The following is a 21,636-nucleotide window of genomic DNA, read 5'->3' as shown; positions in this document are numbered from 1 at the left end:
TTTTGCCTTTGACATATGTTGAAATATACAAAGGCTGTGTGCGGAACACGAGACATCAATTGTGAAAAGCTCTCCTTCATCTGGATTTTAAGAGCAACCCCTAAGGTTGTGCCTAGGCCATTGCCATCACAGCTCACTAGAATCAGGTCTGTGTGCTCACAATTGAAAATGCTCTCAACCATTGGTATCGCTGATGATACTTCATACCTGTGTGGCCAATCCCAGCAATGTCCAGTTTGGAAATCCAAGATTGTTGTCAATACCGCAATAAATGGCCTATGTTTCTAGCCCACTGGATGAAGTTGTGTCCTAAAATCCAGAGGCGGACCATGATGCAGCATGAGGAAGCTAGTCACGACTGGAGTGCTCAGAAGAATGAGCTATATTTTACAAGAACATGGAGTTACAAGAGAAGACAAACATGGGAGAGAGGCAAAAGTACACATTATTATTAGATTTTCGATAGTTACAAAAGTAGGTTAAGTTGTGAACAGCACCTGTTTGTATGGTGCCTAGTTATTGGTTAAATATAAGTTTTACCATTGGGAGAGTTTACAATTCTGCTACGATCCTGCAAGAGTCCTGCAGCAATAGAGTGCAAGCTTCTGTGAGTGAAGCTTGCTGTGTGAGCTCATACGATCCTGTGAGACTCTTGCAAGAGTCACATGGAAATTCACTAAGAGACCCTTCCATGAGCTGTTTTTACGATCAAGCGAGAGTCTTGCGAGCAAGTAAAAAGTGTGTCGTAGCACAGTATAAGTGTCTGATACCTGGTTAAAACAACTACAGAACAATAGAAATAACCACAGTTTTTTATGTTAATAATTGAGTTAAATTAAACGGTTACAAAGCTCATGAATAGGACTTATGGTACGTGTAGTACATGTATTTTGGAAGAGATACTTCTGCTCTGGGAAGAATGCAAGAATGAGGTAAAATATTAGGGTCAATCAATAGTTGACATTCCCACTACCAGATTAAAAAAACGCTCCCATTTGATTGGCTGGAAGGCTTGAAGGTTCAGATACTTATATCCTTTCCATAACCACAGTTAGCTGAGATTGCCTTTGTGGACTGGAAGTGAAGCAAGTGTGAACTCTTTGACTTGTTGTCAGCAGAGTTAATTTGATTTTGCAGTAAAGGAGATTGGTGTATTCAACTACCTTCTCCATACAGCTGCAGGTACTTGTAAATATAGTGTGATTAAAATATGGACTGTGTGACTAAATATTTAAATAATATATTATTTGCAAAAACATTTTTAAAAAGTATGCTTAATATGAGAGTGCTGATAGTTTGTAACAGTTAAAATGTGATTGCCAAAATCTCTACTAAAGGAAAATGTTAAAATAATGAAAAAAATGAATCTTGAAAATTATAGAGATATATTGTTGTTCTGGTAGTACCTGGAGTTTTGTCTTTGGTTTTTGCATTTATTTTACTATGTTCGTTGGTGTTGAAATTTCAAATGTCGTATAAAGTTATATGCCATATATAAATTAACAGTACTTCATGTTCAATCTTATCTAATTCTATTTGTGGTATGCTGTTTAGCTCATAGGTGTCTATTGAGATATTTTCGTATTGAGTTGTAGGTGTCTCTCAAGAGTGGTTGCTGTATTTTGAAGCATTTTTGTTACTGTAAATGATTTTGGAGAGTGGATGTGAGACACGCAGTTATAAACACTGTCAACCAAAATAAAATGTATTTGAAGAGGAAAGAGTTACTCCATGAAGGTTATACCACCCAGGAATCACTAAGTAGAGAGGTGTCAGCTAAGAGGATATTTTGTGGTAAAACTAAACTATTCACCTTTTAAAAAGTACTAAGATAAGGAGCTAATGTTGTAGAAAAGTGTTCTGTAGATAGTGTGTACCCCGTTATAATGTAAAAAAGAGGCATAGTGATTCTCTTATACCATCTACAGACTATTTACTTTGTAGTGATGTTACTGTAGAGGCTCCTTTTTGCAAACCCCATTATTAACCCTGTTTACTGAAAAAAGTTGTCTCCAGAGAGCTTAGTTTGTCACTAAGGCCCTCATTTCTACCTCGGTGGTCTTTTTACAAGACCGCCAAGGTACCGCCGCGCTGAAGACCACCAGTGCAGGCGGTTTTCCGCACAGCGTATCATGACTGCTGGCAGCCCTCCGCCCTTTTTTGGACAGAGAGCCGCCAGCAGCCATACTGGCGGCCGGCGGTGAAGTGGAGGTGGCTCCACCTCCACGTCATCAGAACACCGCCCACGAATCACAACCCAGGATTCAGTTTGGCGGTGTGCTGGTGACAGGAAGCTGGCGGCGGAGTAGCCCCCATGGATCCTGTTCCCTCCCGGAGGATCACCGGACCAGGTAAGGTGATCGTCCGTAAGGGGAGGGGGTCGGGGGTGTTGTGTGGTGTGTGCGTGCATGGGGGTGTGTGTGTGTAGAGGGGGTGTCTGAGTGCGTGTATGCATGTGGGGGTGTTGTGTGTAAGGGAAATGTGTGCACATGTGTGTATGTCTGTGTGTATGTGTGCGTGTATGTGTGCGTGTATGTCAGCGTGTTTGTGTAGTTGGTGTGTGAGTGTGCGTGTAGGGGTGTGGGGGGGCCAGTATGTCAATGTTGGGGGGGGTTTGGGGAGGGGGCTCCTGCCACCTTTGGGGGTGGTAGGGGGGTCGTGGGTGTGGGGGGAGGACTCTGGGGAGGGGGAGAAGGGTGGGGGAGTCCCCTATCAGTGCCAGGGAAGGAATTCCCTGGCACTGATAGTGCCTACCGCCATGGATTGCGTGGTGGTACAGAACCCCATGAAATCCATGGCAGTATGCGGGGTCGTGATGCCGCCGGCGGTGTAGTGACGGCCACCGGGCTGGAGACCGAAGTCTCCAGCCCAGCAGTCGTTACCACCCTGGCAGTCGGTGTAGAGAAGTGGCGGTTTGGCATGGCGGTCACCGCCATGCTTGTAATGTAATTTGTTTTACCGCCAGCCTGTTGGCGGTATTACCGCCACTTCTCCACCGACCGCCAGGGTTGTAATGAGGGCCTAAATGTTTTTACACTCATCCATGAGTCTTTTGACACTAGAGAGGCTGGTCTTAGTGAATCCAATCATAGGCGCTGTTCACTCAGAGAAATGATGCTTGCACAGGGAAGAGTTCCTTTGGTAAGCTCTTTAACATTACAAAAAGGCCCAGCCCAAAGAGATTTCACAGGGTGGACAAGAGAAAGAAAAAGGTTTCTTTTGTGTTAAAAACCCTCACGCACCAGGCTTACCCCTTGGTGGCATGCTTCATCATTGGGATTTCTCCAGTTCCGCTGTGAACAGAGCGTGCTACTACCAATGGAATACGTGAGAGCATTGTTATAGTTTCATCAATGTGAATTTTGAGAGGGGTAGGAGTGGTGGGGTCTTACGTAAGTAAAAAATACCTGCCTCTGGGTGGTACTACTAATTTAATATGTCTTGCAGGGGCAGTATGGGTAAAAAGGGGCGTCAGAGGTAGAGTATATATTGTACCTTACCTCCTGGTCGACCTACATGTTTCGGAGTCTAACCCCCAGACTCCTCTTCAGGACCATGGTGGACTCCCTAATGTCACTCCTTGATTGACTGCCACTAGTAAAGGCAATAACTCAGAATGCTCTGTGGTATGGTGTGGTACACCTACCTAAAGTGAAATAATACCCAATGGTACTGTTCTTCTGAGATACTTGTGAAAATGAAAGAGCAAAGGTTATCATGGCCCTCATTTGTGTAGGGCTGCTATTCGTATTGCTTATGGGTGTGGTGCCACCTCTTTGCAAACTCCACCCCACTCGTGGGATAAAGCACTTGTGAATCTCATAAAATAGACAAATACAGGACATACTACACTTAGAAAAACATGTAAACACACATAAACGCATGAAGCACCTCTAAAACGCACACATGGTGCATACATGATCTACTTTTTAGTGTCTACGCTCTCATATCATAGATCCTCTGGGAGCGGGGTTGCTTGTAGTCATACATTTGTCAAAGTGATACTCCCGCCTTGTGCCTAATGCTCACCTCCCCGGGGTCTGAAACACCGTGACTCACATGAAAGTCAAGTTTATAAACTCACTGCAGCTGACGCGTCTCGACTTGCTGCTGCGTATGGCACAGACCGCTAATTTTCCAAGATGGTGGCCTCCAGTGGACCGATGTAGGACTGTGAGGACCCCTATATTAAGTGTCACTCCTGAGTGCCTGTTTCGGCACGGTAGACGGAAAAAAACGGCTGGCAAAAATGGGGAGGAGGGCTGCACTTTCTCAGGGTTGTGTGGGTTATATGACTTAAGGTTTTTGAGGTCTGAAACTACTGATCTTTTGTATGTAAGGGAATGGTCAGGTATATTATTGTCAAGGAAAGATGGCCTTGCTGGTTATTTTGCGTTACAGTCATAGGGTTACATAGGTCTTAGTGTTGTATTAGCTGGCCTCAAGGGATATTCTCAATGAGGCCTCGTTGGTGTGTGCATAATTTAAAGACCCAACGTTGTTCTCTTTCGAGCAGGAAGGGTTTGCTACTGATCTCTTCGTGGTGTTCATGGAAAGCCCATCGGTAATCCTCCATTGTCTGTGCTTTTTCAAGATAATGAGTGGACATTTTTGTGGTGGCTTGGCCACATCTCAGATTGCTTCGATGTTCACAGATGCGAGTTTTACTTTGCAGATGGTCATCCCCATATAATGTCAATTGCATGGGCAAGTGATCATGTATATTACTCGCTGGGTGTTGTAGTTGGTGAAATTAAATCACAAATGAGAGTACGGGGTTCTTATAACGTAAGTAGGTCGGTAGTGTATCAATTGTGACACTAGACCACTCATGTACCTCGACTAGAGGTGTAATGTAGGTGAGCTGTAAAGTGGTGTGTGGTCTGTGAGGGGGATTTCCTTTCCTAGGTGGTCTCACACACTATATAGTGTCATGCTTCATCATATGACCACCTAGCCCCACCCAGGTAGGACAGTGCCACCTGGGCGGACTCGACCTCACTGTTAAAAGAACAGGAGGGAGTGCGTAAATTAATTTAATTTCTGGAAAAGGGGATCCAGCTATGCTAGGGAAATAAAAACACCTACTCAGATACCCGGGTGAATTTTAATAAAGGGTTCTGTGTGGTGTGATTAAAAAGGAATGGGGAACCAATGTGAGAGCAATGACCCACAAGGTCACCTATCTAAAAGAAGTAGCCGACATGTTTCTGCCCTTGTAATTGAGCTATGGAGGGTCTCTGGGCATTCTTCAGGGCGTTGGATCCCTGTTGCATATGCTTCTTAAGCGCTGCACAAATAATCACAATACAAAAGGGGTGGAGGAAGGGCCTACCTTAACCAAGGGAATACCTGGGGAGGACCCTAACACTCGAGGCTAGTGGCCTCCGGTATCCTGGAGAGGGAGCGTCCCCTTATAGTCAGACTTGCATCAAAGGTGGGCGCTCTCTGTGCGCCTATACCGACCTCTCCTTCAGGACCGCTTGAAATCCCTGATTTTCCATGTGGTATTGTCATTGAAGGTGACCCCTTTATTAGCGTTTGGTAATTGGCACACGCTACAGTTGCCACACGGGTAATGTCCTGTGGGAGGCCGTCACATTCCCACCCTTGGGAATATGACCCGGCCTACCGCCATGGTTTTCGTGCCAAACTAACTGCCACGAAAACCATGGCGGTAGGCACTTTCAGTGCCAGGCAACCCCTTCCCTGGCAATGATAGGGGTCTCCCCTGCTCCCTCCCCAGAGTCCTCCTCCACTCTCCACCACCCGTTCCTGCCCCCGCACATATACACAACCACAAGCGCACCCATATACACACATGCACACACGCATACCCACCTCCACCCACGCATGCACACATACATATCCACACACCATAGCTTGTCACACACATGCATCCACAACACTCACAATCACTCATTCATGCATGCATCCAACGCGACTCACACCCACATGCACGCATCCCAAAACATACACACACACCCCCCACATATACACAACACCCCCACCCACCTCTCCGGTCAGAGAACCCGACTTACCTGCTTGCAAGGGGTCCTCCGGCTGGGGACGGTCCGCGGTGCTGCTGTCTGCAGCAGCATCCGCAGGCAAAACACTGCCAGGCCGTATCATTGCTCATGATACGGTCGGTGGTGTTTTGCTGGCATGGTGCTGCTGCTGTCAGCAGTGCCGCCTTACCGCCGTCCGCCGCCATGACCGTTGGCGTTGTTCCGCCAGACTTCTGGCGGAATACCGTCTGCGGTCATAATACGCGTTGCCGGCTGGTAGCCACGGCAGAGGTACGTTGGCGGACGTCGCCGTAGCGGTAGGCGGTCAATACCGCCAATGTTGTAATGAGGGCCTCAGTCTTTCATTAAACTCTATCATATACAATCTGTACCCTGTTAAAATATGCTAGCACAGGGCCTAGTGTGTCTCTAATACCTTATCTATAGAGCATTTACTCTGTTCAAAGATAGCAATAGAGAGCTTGCATTTTATAAACCAATTCATACACCATGTTCACCCAGAGAAAAAGTATTTGTGAACGGTGAACTTACTACAGCCTTTTACACCTAGTCCTTACCCTGTACAGAGGTGTAAGGAGAGAGGACATGCTGTCATAAACCTAAACCGTTAACCCTGTACAGAGGTGTTAGAGAAGGAGGCAGTCTTGCAAAAAAGTCTATCATAGAGAATGACAACCCTGCATAATGTGATCAGAAATGTCCTAGTGTTTCTGTAAAGCTTTCTACACAAAGCACTTACTCTATACAGAGCTGTCAGTATACCTGGAGCTCTTAGCAAACTCAAACATACACTCAGATGAAACTTTGCAGAAGGGTGAGTTTCTTACTAGAGGCAGTGACACCTACTGTTCACCCTGTAGAGAGCTATTTTCAGAGAGGCCATGTTTTTGTAAAACTGAAGTATTCACCCTGTATAGACTTCTATGAAAAGAAGCAGCCTTTTATATCAAACTCTACCATAGAGATTTAGCACATTGTTGATATGTGATTGCAAAGGGTTTACTGTTCTTATAAGTTGTTGTAGGCAGGTGTCACTATGGAGCATGCATCAAGAAATACATTCATACACTCCATACAGTTGGATGTAACATGTAAGGGCTCGTGTTTCATTGAACTTTAAAATGCACATTGTGCACTCTGTTACAAAGCGGTAGATCAGGGCCTAGTGTTTCTCATAATTCTTCTACACTGACTCTTTACTGTGTGAGAAATGATAGTGAAGATGCTGCTGTTGGTTAAGAAAACCATATATTCTGTTTACTGAGAGGAAAGGTCTTTATAGAGAGGTGCATTTGTCAGCTTTCACCGTGTAGAAAAGTCTCTCCAAGTGTTGCTATGTTGTCATAAAAGCAATGAGTTCAGCATGCCTGCAGTTGTTAAAGGAGCCAATATTTTACCAAAGTCTACCAGGCAGAATGTGCACCCTGCTAAAATCTAAACTGATATCAGCGGGTGTACTGGTTCTCTCAATTCTTCTATACAGTCATTTTGCTCTGTTCAGTATTAGGAGTAGAGAGGCTGGACTTAGTCAACACAATTGTTGATCTTCTCAGCACAAAGAAAATGTGGTTGGCGAGTGGTCAGTTCCTCATTAAAGTGTTTTACACCTAGATTCACTGAGCAGAGATGTCTGAGCAGAGTCCGTGTTGTCAAAAAATCTCAAACATTCAGCCTGTTTTGAGGTTAAGGAAAGGATGCAGTCTTTCATGAAATGGTCATAGAAAATGACACCTCTGTTGTAGTGTGATTGCACAGGGTCTAATGTTGCCGTAAAAACTTCTACACACATCCTTTACGCTGTACAGAGGTGTCAGTGTAGATGTTGTTCTTAGCAAACCCAAACAAATATATTCAGTTAAGGCACACGTGAAAATTCTCTTACAACAGTTGTTTTTTTTTAGAGTAAAGAATAACCAATATATTAAATAATCTGAAACTCCCTAGGCTAAACTTTGGGAATAATATGTATATATTGAGCTTTCATTAATCCAGATCCTACAGTTTATTCAGAATAACTAATCTAATCCTCCATTTCATATACAACATACATATAAATCTTCATTAACAGTCTTTATTCTGTAAATCATCCCGGCAGTTCACATAATTGTATAAATCATCCAAACAAATCACATAATTGTCCATGTAAATTACTTATTGTTCCTCCCATAGGTAGCATAATCTTCCAAATGGATTACAAATCAAATAGATCACAAATCATCAAGTCCCAAATCAAAATAGATCTCAGGTTGTGGATTGCGTATTCATCCAAATAAATCATAAATCAGATATATCACAAATCCGAAGTCAGATAGATCTCAGGTCCAAATCAGATAGGTCAGGTCTAGGTCAGGTCAACACGTGTTTCATCCGGGGTGTCCCCCTTGACTTCCTCAGGACCTCCTTGTACGCTACTCCAGTTCTAGTTTGCCTTCATACATCCAATCCTTTGAATATATATGCAATTGTTTACTATCGTTTCGTGCGGGCAATTAGTTCCCCCTGGTCCGCGTGCGATTCGAAATCGTTATTCAGCTATTCAGGTCGCGAGTACGCTGACCTCTATGTAAACATTTATTCAGAAAACATGTGTTTGCGGAAGGGTGACCTACTCCCTACAGTCTTTGACACCCACTGTTTACACTGTAAAGAGGCTTCAGCAGAGGGACCATGTGGTTATACAGCTGAAGAATTCTTATTGTATAAGTTGTAAGAGAAGCAGCACTCTTTCATCAAACTCTTCCATAAAGAACAACAAGGGAATAGCCAGAACATTTAAATACCTCCCCTTTGAACGAAAGCTCTTATGGCACCCAGCAAACAAAACAAGTCATCACAACCTTCCCGAGAAGAGCTCCCTTGTCGCTTCCATCCAAGCATCTATCCATTCATCCTTTCATCCTTCCACCCACCTGCTGATATCCACCATTTTCACCTTTACATTCTGTCGTCCATTCATTCTTCCATCCATCATTCAGTTGTTCACCTTTCTGTATGTTCACCCAACCATATCCAAACCTATCCATTCATCTCTGAACCTATTGTCTATCCATCCATCCATTCACTCATCATCTCTCCATCCACCCTTTCACTCATCCATCCTCCATCCTGCCAGCCATTCATCCATTTATTCTTTCACTCATCTGTCCACCCTTTTAATCCATTCATCACTCCATCTATCCATCCTCCCGTTCACTCATCCATCCATCCATCCTTTCACTCAGCCGTCCATCCTTTTACTAATATAACCACTTTGCACTCATCCGTTCATTCATTTACCCTTTTATTCGTCCATCCATCCTTTCACTCACTTACCCATCCATCCTTTAACTAATATATCCACTTTCCATTCATCCATTTACCCTTTTAATCCTTCATCCATCCTTTCATTCACTCATCTATACATGCTTTCAGTCATCTGTCCATTTATTTACCCTCCCTCTCACTCATTCATCCATTTTAACTCATCCATCCACACTGTTATCCAGCCATCCATCCACCCTCCCGTTAACCTCATCCATCCATCCACCATTTCACACCATCCATCCATCCTTTCACTCCATCCATCCGCTGTTTCACTCATCCATTCACCCTTTCACTGAGCCTTCCAACTTTCATTCATGTATCCATCCATCCTTTCTCTCATCATCCATCCACCCTTTCACTCACCCCTCTATCCACCCTCCCTTTCATTCATAAATCCATTCTTTCACATCCATCCATCCACCCTTTCATCCACGTTCCTTTCACTCATCCATCCATTCTTTCACTCATCTATCCTTACATCCATCCTTTAACTCATCCATCCATCCTTCTTTCATCCACCCTTTCACTCACCTATCCATCATTCATTTTACTCACACCCCCATCTATCCATCCTTTCACTCACTCACCCATTCCTTCAAGTTATTTATGAGCCTTTCTCTGCCGAGTTGCAGACAAAAAGAGGTCTGTCAAGAACTCCACCCTCAACCGTCCCACAGTAGCTGCTAAAGCTAGGGTTTTATGATGCCCCTGAAATCCATCCTGTTAAAAAGTGATAACACAGGGCCTAGGATTTGTCTAAAATCTTCCACATAGCCTTTACTCTGTTGAGAGGTGTCACTAGAGAGGCTGCTGTACGCAATAAAAATTATATACCCTGTTCATTCAGAGAAAAGGTGTTTGGAGAGGGATGAGTTCCTTAGTAAAGCCTTTTATATCTGGATTTTCCTCTGTAAAGAGTTGTGGGCAGAGAGATTGTGATGTTACAAAGTGATGCCATATACCCTGCAGAAAGGTCTCTGCAAAGAGGCCATATCATTATAAAACTCAAGCATTCACTCTATATAGAGTTATAAGACACTGAATCGATTTATTATCAAACTCTACCACAGAGAGTTTGCACTCTGTTATAATAACAGAACACAGGGCCTAGAGTTCCTCCAAAACCTTCTACATAGCGCCTTTACTGTGTGTAAAGATGTCACTACAGAGTATGCTCTTACCAAAGGCAATCTTACACCCTAATCACACAGAGAAAAGATCTCTGCAGAGGGGTAAGTTCTTCAGCAAAGATATGACACTCTGTATTCACCTTGTAGAGAGGTGTCAGCAGAGAAGGGATTCTGTCAAAAACTTTAAGTGTTTACCCTATATAAAGGTCCAAGAAAAGGAGCCAGTCTTTAATCAAACTCTACCATACCAAATCTGCACCATGTAATAATGGTCCAATACGGGGCTACTGTTCCTCTAAACCTTTCTACACTGAACATTTACAATGTACAAAGCTGTTAGTAACCAGGATGCGTTTACTAAAGTCAAACAAACACACTATTTACACATAGAAAAGATCTGAGTTCATCAGTAAAGTCTTTGCATCCAGCCTTCAACCTCTAAAGAAATGTCTCCAGGGAAGTCTCAGTAGATAGGGCATGTTGTCATACAACTCAAGGATTGATGCTGTATAGATGTGTGAGAAAAGGAGGCATAGAGAATTAGAACCATGTTATAATGTGATTGCACAGGACACAGAGATTGCACAGAGCTGTCACTACAGATAACTGCATCAAAGCAGCCAAACATACACTGTATTGACATACAGTTAAGGTTACACTGCAGAGTAGTGTGTTGCTTAGTAAAGTCTTTTATACTCAGCTTTAACAATGTAGAAGTGTGTGACCATACAGACCATGTTATTGTAAAATTCAAGCATAAAAATGAAGGACTCACCCTGTATAAAATTGTATGACAAGGAGCCAATCTTTCATTAAACAGCAGCATAAACAATCTGTATCCTATCAAAATGAGGTAGCACAGGGGATTCTCTTTCTCTGAGATCTTCTAGAGAAGCGGTTTCTTCGGTTCCAAACTGACACTACATACTGTTCTAAATATTATCATGTATCAAGTATTGTGAAATAATCATTTTTGGGGGATAACGCAGTGAAAAGCAGAAATGAATACTGTGGGTTTGATTTTTATGTAAAATTTTCAGTAGATTGAAGATGCCAACAAAAGAGCAGAAAAAGAAGAATAAGAAACAAAACTACTACAGAAATTTTCCCCAAAGATGTAGCACAGCAAGAGAAAGGAAAATATGGTAAAAAAGATTCAAATCTGATAGGAGCACCCAGTCTTTTACTGAAAAGTTAATAACACCATGTAACGTTTCTCATACAGGTGAAACTACTAAAGAATGTATATTGAAGCGTAAGAAAATATGTTACTCTTTTCCACAGAAAAAAGTATTAGATAAGAAACTGAGGCCCTAACAAAATTTAGAAAGAAAACATTCAAAGATATACAGCAGAGGTTCTTCTATGATAGAGGAATGAAAAAGATGATGAGCATGTAAGCAGTGAAAAGGAGAAAAAACAATAATTCAACAGAAATGTAGGGCCTTTAAGGCAGGGGAGATGTGTCTATTGTGGCTTTAGATGTAAGAGTAGTCTGGCATCAGAGTTCTGAATCCATTGTAGTCTTTTCATAGTTGTTAAAGATGATCCGTGGTAGAGGCTATTGGTGTAATTGAATTAATGCAGAACAAGAGAGAGAGTAGCCTGGACCTTGTGTGGAAATCTCAGGTGGAGAAGATGTGTTACATGTGTGTGTATATCAGGATATTTATGTTGCTTTATATCTAGCCTTCTTAGGACAAGCAAGGGGTAATCTACAAATTCTGCACCTCCAAACCAGTGGGAACTTAAAAACATGATGAGAAAAAAGAAAACCTTTCTTTGCAGGTCATGGACGAACTGAGGATATTTAAAGTTCTTTGTGGTGGTTACCCTATGCAACCTGGCCTACAAGCAATAAAAATCTTACCAATTGCCTTCTACAACCGTGCAGCCCTCATCTTACATATTGCTTCTGATTACCAGTTGCCAATGCCTACTAGCATTGAAGGTTTAAGATTAGGATTTGGCCTGAAAGGACTTTGGGCCTCATTCAGTGTTTGGCAGATGGCCTACTCCCTCTCAAACATGACTTACATCCCATCTGCCTTACTTCAGGTCCTGTAGGATATACAGCACTTGTAACAAGGTGAACAGTATATCCATCACGTTCGTGATGGAGTAAACTAAATCAGGTCCTGTATTTTGACGGTGAAGATTTGGGACTGATGTTTCTCATACGCTTGTTTAGAGTGGACACAGTCTCAATAGTTAGTCTGTGCCTTTTGCCCTGTGCAAATGCTAAGAAACGTCAAGACGCAAAATGCTTTGCTGTCCTACCATATACCTCATGCAATAGAGAAACAGGATTTAAGGTGTGTACCAGAATTTCGCTCCTTCACCAGCGAGTTTAGTTTTAAAAATCACATTTAAAATGTATCAAACTCACTATGGCAAATTTTACTGGTGAACGCCATTTAAATGTGGTGCCCAATAGGTTGACTCGACATGTGCTACTTTTGCCCAGTTTGGGTTTCACTGCAGGGGATAAACAGAGATCTGTAAACACCTCTGTTGTGTATTAATAAAGCCTTAGTCGTCCTTCTAAGACTCCTGCCAAGTTCTCTCACTTGTTACTGTTCTACCCAAAGTTTTTAGGCAGACACATTGCTATATAGTGTATTTGTTTTTATATGCTATATTGAGATACATGCAAATGCACTGGACCTTTTTATTGTGTATATTTGAAATGGATATGGCAAGAAAGATTGGTGATTTTCTGAAAAGACCAGGTGGTGCTGATTGTGAAGCCTACTAACCTGGGGGCTTTGAGGGAAAAGTGGTCAGACTGCTCACTATTTTCAGAAAAATCAAGTAATTAACGTACATGAGAGCCCCAGGCGGTCCCACTGCATGTTCGATGTATGTTGGTATAAGCCACACCTCTGTTGTGTAAAAATGGTTGTATCCTTTGGGCACTGGAGAAACATTAGTAGGGGTGCAAACTAATCATCCACCTCCTTCAAGGAACAGACCAAGATAACTAAGAGGAGGAAATGCAACTCTCTTCAATGCTGAAACCAGAGCAACACGGAGACTACAAGTCCTTGCTGAGAGCTCGCTCAGCTGTTCTTTACAATCACAGTGTTGCTCTATTGGTTTAAAACAAGATACACATGGGTTCATCGCAGGTACACACAATCATTATTACTTATGTCTGACAGGATCCAAAAGTGAATAAGTGTTAAGTTTGTCAACATGCTAGGCTTATGGGATCATTAAGCCCTCCCAGAATCCTTGGTTCAATCAATTCATTCAGTTCTGAAACGCACACTGATGGGCTTTCATGGCTCTATGGAGTTCTGAAGACCAAATGCTGTCCAGGTGATTGACACTCACCAGATGTGTGAACGGATGTGCTTATTGACAAATAATTTCTTGAGTTTAGATGATTTGACCAGTGTGTAGTGGGAGAACCCCTTGACCCAAGTGTTGATGTACAAGGGAAAGGCTGTTGTCCACTGTGGAGGGGAGGGATTTTTCCGTTTTGGGTAATGCCTGTTGGACTGAAGCTTGCACCCACCACTTTTAAAGACTGAAGAACAACATCCTCACTGTGCTGGATGACTTTTCGTCCATCTACTTGAATAACCTAATGATTCCCAGCTCCATTTGCTTTGTGATCAACCTCAGAAAGATGATGCTTGCACTCAAATGGCCTAAGCTCAAAGCATGCAAATACCAGGAGGGACAAAGCTTATTGTTCTATCATGGGTGCAAGACAGTGAGTGAGAAACAAAATCCTGGACTGAGATCCTCCTGACAATCAACCGTTTGTGCAGACAGTCTTGGGTTTCAACGAGCACTACTGCAACCGCAATTTTGTGGAGCATTATGGGTCCATTGTTGCTCCACTGACAGCACTGACCTCATAGACACAACCTAAAAAGTTTATTTTGGCTGATGAATGGATGAGTGTTAGCTTAAGCTACCATGAAGAATCATTCTTAAAGGCGCACAACTTCAGTCAACTAGACATTGTACAGTTTGACACTTTTACCCACGAGCCTGGAGTCGTATGTGCTCTGTTTAGTGCGAACCTTTGAGAGCACCTTGTGTTGTTCATCAGTTGTGGTTGTTGATCCTGAGAGCAAAGCTAACCGGCAACTGAGAAAGAGTGCCAGGTCATGGTAGAGCCTATGAGAAAGTCCTCTGACTATTTGCAATAGCTTTCACTGTTCAGCCAATCACTCGTCTTTGCAGTGACAAACCAAAGCACTTGTGGTGCTGTGTTTACCCTCAGGAGGCAGACATCAATATTAAAAACAAAGCTGCGTCTTCTTACAGATATGCTGATGGATTTTCAAGGGGTTTCAATAGATCAAAGCGTTGGTTAGTTCGAATTAGGGGTTAGTCTGATTTCTGAGTATGATCTGGGACAGGCAAGTGGCAATGGCAAAAGTCTGATACAGCAGCAGCTCTACCACTGTATGTTTTTTCATATTTTTCTCTGAACGCTGCCTCGTTTGATTGTTCCTTATGTCTTTGAACCTCTGAAGTCACAAGGGAGCCTTCTCTAGTTCTTCCTAGCAGAGCCTTGGGATGCTTCTCTATGAGAACACCAAAAGTGTCCTTCTGATTTGCAAATGAAGGAGCACTGTCACCCCTGAGTGGACCTTCCTTTTACCCCGACTGTGTGCAATAAATTACTTGCTGCACCAAAATCTGCATAATGTGGTAAATACCATTCTGATTTCCACTGTTAAATTGCAGCAGGTTCTACCTGCTTAAATTTCACGTAGGTTGAGTTTTTTTTTTTTTTTTAATGCACCTGTTAATTACCAAGGACGGTAAACACCACATAACTCAGAATCCCAACTCCTCTGCAGGAGTTTGCTTAGGTGTCAGAAAACACCGACCCACTCCTAATCAAGACCTATGTGTTTTAACAGTAATACCAATGACTGTATATTGATTGCAACAATTTGTCCTACACATAATGCAGTCCCAACCTTAACAAAACCTCCCATAATTGCTTACCCCGAGCTGAAACTCGAGTCAAGGAAGGTATGGGGACTTTTCTAGCTCTTGCAGCTCTGATATGTGTATTTGTATTTATTGAGAAATGAAGAGCTCTTTCATCAGTGTTGCTATACATGGTCACGGAGGTTGTCCATAACAACCGTTGTCCGTGAAGTCACATGAAATAACACAAGATCTGAAGAGTTGAGGATAGAGGCACAAGGAGACAAGACAAACAAAATACATTTTGGCCATAGATGCACAATAAACATATTTACATGTATGCGTTAGTGGTGAAGGTTCCAAGAGTGGTGGGGGGCGTGGCACTTTAATACTTATGACTTGTAGACTTCGAAAGTGTGGTTTTGGAGCTTATTTGAACGTAGAATGGAGAGCATGGCTCAGACTAACCCCAAATAATGGTCCCACTGAAGCCGTGAGGAAGCAGGGTGTGCTTAAGGACAGACATGGCACTGGTCAGGACATGAGGAGATAGGAGAGATGGGCTGTGAACTGTCATGTATGCTTTTGAGTGCTGTGGCTGGAGGTTTGAATTGGGCCTAGTGCTTTGGTGACGCTGGCCTGCTTGGTGGCTACAGAATCATTGACATTGCTCGATGCTTTCTAAAATCAAAATTATCAAGAAAAACTGACATTCTTCTGGAGCTCGGTCCGCCTTTCAGAAGTGCACCTATTACAATAAATTATTTTTCTTTGTGTTTGTGACTCCTCTAGGTTTTAACAGGGTGAACAGTGCTTAATTTGTGAAATAAATAAATAAGTGCTAAGAGCCTTTTCAGGAGGCCACTGAACCTTGCACCATCCATTGCCCCTGCCAGCGTTGCCAGTGACAGTATCAACACATCTACTATAGCCTTATAGCCTGCAGTAGCGGGCTATACTGGCCATTGAAGGCCTGCCCCAGCGTTAAAGGCCTGAGCTTACGACAAGGGCCTTTAACATGGGGGAGGGACTTTAATGCTGGTATAGCCCAGCTATGGAGGGCTATAAAACTATTAGAACATTCTGCCACTAGAAGGCAGAATGTTCTAATAAATAAAACAAAGGCCTCACGGAGATCAAGGGGATTGAAATCCTCTTGGGCCCTGTGAGGCCTTTGTTCACAGCAACAGCTGTGAATGACAACATGGAAATAATGGAGATCCGGGCATCTACTGGTCATTAGAAGCCTGGAGCACTTCATTGTTTTCAATGGAGTTCCCAACATTCAATGTTCTAATACCCATAAAACTCCTACAAGTGTGACAATTCAGAGTATTCCAGGTTCCCAAATCGAGTATAATGGTTTGAGTTGCAGGCATTGTATTGCCGCATTTGTATAGCACATACGATTCCTATGAGGGGCGCTGAAAAGCTTGCCTACATGAGTAGCAGGCTACACTGTGTGTGTCTGGAAGTATGCTGTTTTTGTTTTGATCCTATGTTGTGCATGATGACCACCGAGATGCGGTTATTGTGTTATGGGACATAGCTCATAGCAGGGTGTTGGATGATAAAGTGTAAGAGACAGGCGAGCAGTGTATGGTTTTCCGTATGTTGGTTTATTTAAACAGTTTTGTAGGTTCGTTTACAGAATTTCATTTGATATAGTCTGCTCAGGTGGTTACTGCACTGGGTTATCCAACCTGACATTTTGTGTATAGGTGTGGTCCTGAGCTGGCATGGTTGGAGGGAGAAAGAAGTGAAGAGACCTGGTGGAATGGACTATTTTATTATCATCTCATATCTGATTGCCTTTGGGAGATGTAAAGAAGCAGTCAGATTGCATAGATACTTGGGACCTACAATGATGGACTATATTACAGTTTTCAAAATTGCCCAGTAACGTGTGACATCTCCATTCAGTTATTCTATGCCTGTTCATTAGTTGATGGCTGTTTTGGCTGTACAGTGTTTGTGTGTGGCAAGCCACATAGCAGATATGTCATATGAATTTAAGAGGTACATGTTACAATTTATTGCTGACTGCTACATATTATGGTTAGTATTACTGTGGGGAGTAACTGTTATGTATAGAAGTACATAGCTATATAATTTCACGGCGAACCCTAGGAAAGCCCTTTTTTTTGCTTGTCTGCATACTGAAAACAGTTTGCTGGCTGTAATAGTCATTTTTAACGTATATTGAATTAATAAGGAACTGTTGTTATGCTCATCTCTAAATAAGACATGCAGCTCCACCATGTGGCAGACTGTCACAAGTGCCGGAGTTGACAATTAAGTGTGGTGCCCAGCACCATAACCCATGGCTCAAATTAAGCACTGCGGGGGCGTATCTGCCAGATATGAAAATGAAACCACTCCAGCTCTAACGACCTTTCAGGATGGTGCCTAGCATGCAAACAACTCTTTCAACATCATACTAACCTTTCAAATATGTGCCTTGGCTGTTGCTGGTCTTTTAGGGGGTGTCTGTCTGCCTAACATGAGACCGAGCCCACACGATCAGTACTACTGACTCTTCAGGATCAGAGGTGTATTGCGCATGAGAATGACTCTTTCCCAGCCCTACCGGCCTTTTAAACGAGTGCCTGATAGAACTATATATCTTCCCCAGTCCATATCCCTTTCCGAAGTGTCGGCCAATTGCGACATTTCCAGACCTCTTCTGGAGGCTGGGACGGGAACAGTTTGCAGTGGAAGCCAAGTTTCGAACACTGGTCACTGCGCTATTTCTGGACACTGGGATACTCAGGAAGTTTCGCCGCCCTCGTCATCCAGACAACATCGGGTTTCCATTAGGAGGCTTCTGCAAGGGCACAGCGCTGGACTTGTGTTTTGTGAAGATGAATCAAAGGAGGTGTGGTCTGTTCTCCGTGCCTGCCTTTTCTTGCTCCGGGCGCTCTATGAGCCGTAGAGGCTGTTGGCAGGGGCCCTTCCTGGCGGGGTGCCCTGTGCCACACATAACTCACTGGGTGGAACGGCTTCACTAAAGTCGAGGTTGTGCAACGCTGTAATTGTAGCTCTGTGAGCATCAGCAGGGCTGTCGGGCTGCCCAGGGCCAGAAAGTAGGTGTTGTAGTGCGAGCGGCGCCCCTTTCCGCCTTTTGCGCATAGTTCCCCTGCTGTCCTTGCCTTTGCCCCCATAGGGTCCCCCTTTGAAGTGAAGAGCAGGCCTTTGTCTGCCCAAACACTTTTTGTTTGAGTGAAGGGCAGGCCAAGCCCTGCCAGCCGCCCAGGGGGAGCCCTCAGTGGGAACTCTGTACCACTTCAGGAGGCCGTCTGACCAGACAGAAAGAGACCCCCACCTCAGAGAAGCAACGCCAAGCCAGTGGTGCGGCCCAATTACCACCTCAGCAGTGTATTGGCCTGGAGGGAGGGAGGGATAGGCAGTTAGAGGCACTTTCAAAGCCTCGAATATAAACATGAAGTGCATACATTAAGGAAGATTTCAGCAAATGAATGAGACACGAATTAAGGCTGAGATACGGGACCCGAACAATAGGATTTATCTTCGTTGGTAATGGGTGGGATGGAATGATTGAACCTATCCCCCAGGCGCAAGTGGGTCTGGACTTCTTGGTAAACGAGTGTAGTGAGGAAACGGGGTGAAGCTGGAGACCACGTATCGCCTGGACTGGAGTTAAGCAGCAACCCGGCAAGCGGTTAAGGCAGGTGGGCACTCCACGCCCGACGTGGCTGACTAGGCTTGAATGGTTGCTTTGCTGGCATTGTGCCCTTGGATGCCCAGTTTGCCCGATCTTCAGCCGCAGACAGTGAGGCCCATATTTATACTTTTTTAGCGCCGTATTTGCGACATTTTTTTACGCAGAAACGGTGCAAACTTGCAAAATACAATTTTATTTTGTACCTTTATGCCGTTTTTGCGTAAAAAAAGCAGCGCAAATGCGGTTCTAAAAAGGTATAAATAAGAACGAAAGAGGCGAGACCACTTATTTTACCCCCTCATGTATCCTCTAGCCTCACCCTCCTCCTCTCCGGTGACGTCCTCTTGGGGGTAGGGTGGGGGCACAACACGGGCGGAGAGACGGCATTCGTCCCCTGGCAGGAAGGGGCGCTAAATTGCGGCCTCTTTATTGTCACCGTAAAACAGCGACATTTACACGGGGTTTTCTATGACGCAGCTGCTACACCAAGGGGTTTGGTGTTTGGGGGTGAGGGGTGGGGCGACGCGCTGTTCACCAAGAAAAGTCTAGTCTAAAAAGACATGCACGGCAACATTTAGCAGTAGTGACAAAGGGGCAGCCACGGACACAAAAGTGAACGCATCTGTCAGGAGAGTGCGCGGCCTCAGGCCAGGAACAGATGGGGTTTCATGCTCTCTGGGGACAGGCAGGGGTGGACATGCTGTACCCTGCTGGCCAGGACCCCCCGCGCCCCCACACACATACAGCTGCTATCAGGGTGGAGACTACTACACACCAGCTCTAAGCCTTCCCCTGTTTTCATGACAGTACACCGAATGGTTATCTTTAATATTGCAATAACACACATTAGCCTTAACTACTCTAGAAATGTATGCTTCTGTAATGCAGATTTAGGCCTCAAAATGTATCATTCAAATGTAAAAAACCTTTTTACGGTGAACGGAAACTTTACGTAGACATTTATTCTGTGATGTGTATGCCCACACATGTCTGCATTTGTACAAGTCCGTCACGCGTGACGTTGTGCTGGCGTATATTTTGCTATTAAATTTCAACCTTTTAGTTTGCTTTCAAAGGACCAGCGGGAGCCGCATCACTTGCTGGAAGAGTCTAACAATGGGATTTTATTTGCATGAATTGCCCTATCCATGAGACAGCGGTGCCTCAGAGCTCGTCTATAAAGAGGCACACATCATATCAGAACAAGACAAAGACAGCAGCAGCGCACTTCCAGCACAGCTGAGTACCACTACTATCAGCAGCTTCTGTTGATACCACCCCTGAGTATCAGGCAACATGGCGCAGATGAGGAGAAACTCCACTCTGATGTGCAAAATGCCGCTTTAATGAAACAGGTCGGAACGAACAGCAGTGGCGTAATTTAAAATGCCCCTTTCCCCGGCAGAATGTGAATAGGGACTCCAGAGTCTTCCATATATCACAGATATTTTCCCAAGTCAAAAAGGAAGATCATCCTGGAGTCATTCTGGAGTCATCTGATGACTTCAGCTGTGCTATTCCTGCAATTATCTGGGGAAGTCAGCCCAAGCCATCCTGAAGTATGTGTAAAGGTCGAAATATTTAAATGAGATGACTCTAGAGTCATCAAAGAAACTACTCCAGGATGGCTTCCTGATTACTTCACTGTAAACATGTGATGATCTTTTACTACTACAGAATGATCCCATGATGATTTCTGGATTAAGCTGTATCACTCCAGGATGGGTTCCTGATTACTTCAGTGGAAAACATGTGATGACCATTTACTGCTGTGGGATGATCCCATGATGATTTAGGATTAGATTGTATTACTCCAAGATGATCCAATGAGTAGTTCATGATGGGCCGTAATATTACAGAATGATCTTGAGATGACCGCAGAACGGGACTCTATTACTCAAGGATGATCCCATGATATCTTTAGAATGGGACTGTATCAGTCAGTGTTGATTTCACGACGAGGATGTATTACCCTACAATTGGTTCTGGCTGCATTACTTCTTGGCAATTTCAGTATGGTTATGTATTATTTTAGGATGATCTTGAGTAGTAATGGGTAAACCTTGTTTGACATATTCAGGAAGTTAAGAAATCTACAGTTTTATTAAATTTGTTGGCTGAGCAGATTCCTACTACAAAAACAAGCATTGGAAAAGGAAATAGGTCTCACATTTTCGACCAAATGGCTTGCCATTGTTTTTTTTGTTGATGGTCTGCAGTACTGGTAAAAATAAAAAAGTCTGAAAAAGAGGGTGCCAATGCAATGTGGACACATGACACTGTAGTGGCCAAGAAGGATGACGCACATGTGCTTGCCTCACCATGCATGCACACCCATACTGCATGAAACAGCCACCGTTTTAATTATTGTTTCATTTACAGGTGCAAAATGGGGACTCAGCTTAGAATGCAAGTAAAAAACACAATAAAGTACAGATTTTAAAAGGTGCACAAAAAGCTGTTGAAAACAGAGAGGGCAAGCAAGAAAATGAGAGCTGCTAAGCCATTAAAAAAAAACAAAAAAACACAAACATTTTTTAAGGATTGTGACAGGAAGAGAGCAATGAAAGACGGTGGAAGGAGT

The sequence above is a fragment of the Pleurodeles waltl genome, chromosome 3_1 (assembly GCF_031143425.1).
Source record: "Pleurodeles waltl isolate 20211129_DDA chromosome 3_1, aPleWal1.hap1.20221129, whole genome shotgun sequence".
NCBI lineage: Eukaryota > Metazoa > Chordata > Amphibia > Caudata > Salamandridae > Pleurodeles > Pleurodeles waltl.
The sequence above is the reverse complement of the archived record's forward strand: the minus strand, read 5'-3'. Positions refer to the sequence as shown.